Below are 5,477 nucleotides of genomic sequence, written 5' to 3' on the forward strand. Positions count from 1 at the left end.
ACCATGAACGCACTCAGAACACTTACATTCGCCTACAGTTGGGCAAAATCATCTAACACAAAGCCCATATGAGAGTAAAGCGCTGACTATCCGGTGGAACGTATTGAATACGGTACTGAGAGTTAAAGAGAAAATGACGGTCTGCGTGCGCCTGGCTGTAAGCGCATCGGCCGTTGCCCCGCGTGAGTGCACTGCTGGCTGGGACCTGCGGCTGCTGCCCTGCCAGCATCCCCAGAGGCTCAGACTGCATAGCTCCAGGCCGGGGAAAAGGTCCAAATTCAAATTTCAAAGCACAGTTTCCTCTAAATGCATATTGCTTTCATCAAGTTGGAAAATTGTGAGTCAAACCATCGTAAGTCGGGGACTATCTGTATATTAAAAACAAAGGTAATAAAAAATCAATACATATAACTTAATTATTTACTACATTTCATTTCAATCTATGATTTATGACTATTAAACCTGTGTGGTGGAAATGCTCTCCAATGGAGTGCTACTTACATCTCTTCTGGTCTCTGCATTCAGTGATGTCACGGGGAATGCTGAACCTGGCTGTGGTGGAAATATTTACACCACAGAAACTGGCAGACGCTTCAATGCAGGGCTTTTTTCTTTGTTAGCTTGTTAAACATTTACCAGCACACCACTAAGTGGAACCAATGAAACTCAAGCGAAAACAAATGTGCAGTTCTGTATATAGAGATATTGGAGAACATAGGGCCAAGCCCACCCCCCATGTTCCCACCAGTCCTACCAGGTCACCTGATTCAAGGCAGCAAATTGAGAGGACTTCTCAGGGCTAAGAATTGCATCCTGCAGAGTGTGGGGCAGGTGGGGAGGATGGGAAGGAAATGTGGACCATGCCATCTGAGTCCCAATTCCACGGCTATACCCTTGGCATAGGGATTCATTCATCTGTGGCAGGAAGTCAGCTTCAGTCACTAGGCAAAAAAGATTTATTGGTTCACCTAAATGAAGTTTCAAGGGTAGTCAATCTTCAGGCTGACTGGGCCCACAGATATGTAGTTGGATCTAGGTTTTCAGATGGTTTCTTATTTTTCTCTTTCTTTCCATCTCTCCATTCTGCTTTCCTCTAAATTAACTTTATTCCCAGGAAGGCTGCCCCTTTGTGATTACAAAATGGCCAGGTTTATAACCTGCATCTTACCATCTCGTGCTAGCAGCCTAAGAGCTTCTCTTTCCCAGGAGTTCCTGCAAAAGCCGAAGGGGTGGTTCTCATTGGTTGTCATTGCCAGGATCCTCGGGCCCCTGGTCAGGAGATGGTAGGAGGATATGGGGCTTTGATTGGTTAGTTCTGAGTCATGGGGCACCAGTTGTATCCAAACCCCACGAACCCAGAGTCAGGAGGGGTGTTTCCTATTCCTCCTACAAGGTCAAGTTCCTATTCCCAGAAGCAGTGTTCATTACGAGGGCTCACGAGCACAGGGCCATGGGCTTTGCTGAGTCTGCTTCTCACTTTTGGAATTGGGCTGCCTTGCCACAGGGTCATTGTGTGGACAAATCCATACAACGGCTGTAAACCCCCTGGCACAAAGTGGGCTTCTAGAATGCCAGCTGGCGTTTTCCTTTCTTCCTTCCTTGTCTCTTTCTCACAAAAGAGGCACCACTGCTAACACAAGGTTCCCAGCCATAGGGTATGTATAGGAGATCTCTCTTCACTCACTGTGGACCCAGCTGGCACTCAGACCCTGTAGACACCCCTCGTCCTTCAACACTCCTGCTGAGAGTCCAACTTCTCATAACATCACATCATTTCCTCCCCCGCCAGTGACCTGAATTCCACGTAGGGCCTCTCACTGCTGACGGGAGGAGGAAGAGCCCATAGCTCAGAGGCACTGCTCCATGGCCAGGAGCTTCCTGTCCCATGAGTCAGGAGGGAGAGGTCCGGGTGGGGCCAGACGAAACATCTGGACCTAGATCAGGACACGGTTGGGCTCTGGACCCAGGGCTGGTCCACAGCAGACTGGTGGCACTGCCAGGGAGTTGCTCCTTCTGGAGAGCAAGCAGACAACGCATCCAGCCAATAGGGGGTGGAGGGAGGTCCTGTGACACACCAGGAGCTATTTTAAGCCCTGGGAACAAAGTGGGGAAATAAATAACAAGCCTCAGAAGCGCCTTCCTCCCAAAGGTATTACCGCTCCACCGAATGGTTCCTGACCCTTGCCTGCCCCACTTGCCCTCTCCCATCGCTTTCTGGGCCCTTGGGTTATTGCAATCATCCACTTCCTGGTTTCTCTCCATCACTAAAGTGCCATCTCTTCAAGGACCGGCACCCTCTTCATCATCTCAGAATCCTCTGGTGCAGATGAGGCAGTCCACAGAGGTTGCCGGAAAGGATGAACATTCGTTACAGCATTTTCATAATAATAAAACAATTGCAAATAATCTGAAATGCTTAGTAATCGAGGGCTCCCTGAATACCTGTGGTAATAGTTATAACAGCAGCAGATGTTCATTGAGCACTTTTTAAGTGCTAGCTGCTGTTTAAGAACTTGACATGCATCATCTCATTTAATACTCAAAAAATTCTCTGCTCTAGGCTCCTATTTTCTCATTTTACAGGCGTGGCTCAGAGAGGTTAAGAATTTGCTTAATGTCACACAGCTAGTAAGTGGTAGGGCCCAAGCCTGCAATCACCAGGCTAGTCTAGAATGACTTTCAGGGTTATGTATGCTTTAAAAGACACTGCCAAACAGTGACTACACCGAGATGTAGATATTAATGTATTTACTAAAAGAAGTTAAATGAAAGAAGCTTAAGTTAATATTTACATGCTGATGACAGCCCTGTGTCAGACAAGCCCACAATCAGGGCGATGAAATGGAGTTTCTCATCTCCTTGAGATTTCATTTCTCTGTAAAGCTGTGTATAGTTTTTTAAAGTTATCTATCCATGAGTTTCATGCCCCGGGGCCGGGCAACCTATTCCCTAATTTGACAGATGAATCCTAGCTGAGATGTTAGGACATGAGACTGACTCCATTCTGCTCCTTCCCAGCAAATGCATTTTACAGGGATCTTCCCAAACAAAGCCTTGGCTGAAGGCTGTTTTGGGGGGAGTCCTGAGAGATGGAGGAGGGGACTTCAGGGTGCTGGGGATGGGGGATCCTGTAAAGAGGGTCACAAAAGTGTCAACTTAGTCACAAAAGTTACTGTGTCTTGGTGTGGTCAGAGAGCCCCCTCTCCCCAGCAGAGGAAGGACCCTCTCTGCTCCGTGCTATCCTCCTAGCCCCTCAAGTGAACCGGGTGCTTTAAGGGATGATGGAGTTAGAAAAGCCCAGGTTACTAAGGTTGAACTGAGGCGACTTTGGACAGGCAGATAGGAGACCTCAGAGACGGGTGGGGGGCCAGGAGGCTCACCGGGGCGTGAGGCCAGGGCAGGCAGATGGACGTTGCACTGTCCAGCTCTGGTGTGATTTCCTTCCTCCAGTCTGAAGAGCTTCCCAGAAGCACGATGGATCTGAAAATCCCCCCCAGGCCTGAAGCCAGCCTAGGAAATACTGAAGGAAATAGCTCCAAATGCCAGGAGGAGGGGAGAGAGAAAAGAGGAGGCGGGGAGTGGGATAGTATTCACAGGTTCAGCCTGGATTGGGGGGAGGTTGGGGGGGGGGGGGGTTGTGCGGGGAGATGGGTGGAAACTGCTGCCTGAAGAGCACTTGGGGGAACGGGTCATATTTAGCCCAGAGAAGAAGCCTGGGGGATGGGATGATGATTACCAGCTCCAAATACTTAGGTAGATGCTCATGAGAAGAAACAGAAACTGCTCCAGTCCAGAGCCTGGCTATTCTAAGTGTGATGCAGCAACAGCAGCACCCCCTGGGGGCTTCGGAATGCAGAATCCCAGCCCCCTCCCAGACACAGTGAATCTAAGCCTGTCCCTGAACGGGATCCCCAGGTGATCTGTAAGCACATTCAATTTGAGAAGCACAGATCTGGAGCAATGCTACTCACCCTGTGGTTCAGAGGCCAGTGCCCAGCTCTGAACTGTTTGTTCACCGTCTCCCACAGGAAAGTACAAACATTGAGAGTGTTTGGAAGCTTTTAAAGCCGTGTGATAACTGCAGTGATATCCAAGCTCCCGGTTCACAGACCACACACTAACCATCTTTGGTGTTGTAGAACCGGGGTGATTAGTTGCATCTGGTGTGAGCGGAGGACTCGTCTCGCCAGGTAGGGCTCAGAATCACCAGGAGGGCTTGTTAACGTAAGGCAGGCTGAGCCCCATCCCCTGCATTTCTGATTCATTAGTTCTGGGGTGGGGCCTGGGAGTCTGCATTTCTAACACACTCCCAGACGATGCTGCTGCTGTTGGTCCTGGGATCACATAGTGAGAAGACAGGTCCCGATCAGTGGGTAACAGTTACAGGACCTGGATTCTTGCTTAAGAGAAAGAAGAATGTTCTAACAGAGCTGCTGGGTAGCACAGAAACAGGTGAGCTCACTGTTCACAAAATGCTTTACTATTCCTTACCTCCCTTGGACCTCACAATAGCCCTGTGGGCCAAGTTGTTACATTACCATTTCTGTTTTAGAGGTGAGGACACGGACTTGAACAAGGTCAAGTGGCAGAACAGTTCCACATCGCCTGGTGGTTCAGATGGAGCCTGGGTGGGAGTTTGGCTTTAAGACCCCTCCTGCCTTGAAGAAACTGGGGCCTCTTCTTTCATGAAATCCAGCCAGCTGGCTTCACTGGAGCTCATGAAGATTTATCCCCCCAGTCACCTTCCTTCCCCAGAGATGAGGCTCTCCTTCCTCTGGGAGTCAGGCTCTGGACTAAAGTGCTCAACCATCTTGAGCCTCAGAACCGATAGGAGTGATTGCTGTTAATGGGTTAATTGTTGTTATTTTTAGATGAATTAAATATTTTTTCATGTCTCAGTTTTATTTTCTAGGGCAGTAAATATCCCTAGATAGGACCCAGATAGACAAAAGTCCTTTGGGGCCCTCATTAATTTTTTAAAGTATAAAAAGGTCTAGAGAACAAGACCTTTGAGAATGGCTAGCATAGGACTTTAGCTAAACCTCGAGGGGTCTTTTGTGGGCACAGCTTTGGAAAGGAAAGTAGATTCTCTTTTTACTCCTCTGCCAGCACAATCTCAACCTGCCTCCAGGGCAGCAAACCTCCCCAGGATGCAGGAGAGGAAGAGGCAAAAGGAATCCTCTCTTGCTTCCTTTCCTGGAATGTGCCCTGTCAGCCTCCCCACTGGTGTCACACCCTGTCCATCCAAATAAAGGCCCCTGGAGGTTTCCCCATCACGGAAGGTGGTGCTGAGAATACCATTGAGAGAAGAGAGGGCTGGAGGGAAGCAGTGGAGCTGGAGAGTGTGGAGGACTGTTTGTCATCCAAGCTTCTGCTGCTTCTGGACAAGTCTGCAAGGAATAGCTTTGGAGTCAAGGTGAATTTGCCTGCTGCACTGGGTGCCTGGGGCTCTACACTTTGGCTTTCTGTAATGCCCC

The 5,477-nt window shown here is 49.1% G+C and overlaps 1 long non-coding RNA gene across 1 annotated transcript; it reads right to left on the minus strand.

Annotated features, from left to right (window-relative positions):
* On the minus strand, positions 1-1,854 carry LOC130839711 (uncharacterized). Its single transcript, XR_009049875.1, has 3 exons — positions 1,685-1,854; positions 763-941; positions 1-368 (listed from the first exon to the last, which is right to left on the minus strand). It is a non-coding gene; the product is annotated as an uncharacterized LOC130839711 (long non-coding RNA).
* Positions 1,855-5,477: the final 3,623 nt, after the last annotated feature.

This window comes from Hippopotamus amphibius, chromosome 17, assembly GCF_030028045.1.
Source record: "Hippopotamus amphibius kiboko isolate mHipAmp2 chromosome 17, mHipAmp2.hap2, whole genome shotgun sequence".
Taxonomy (NCBI): Eukaryota; Metazoa; Chordata; class Mammalia; order Artiodactyla; family Hippopotamidae; genus Hippopotamus; species Hippopotamus amphibius.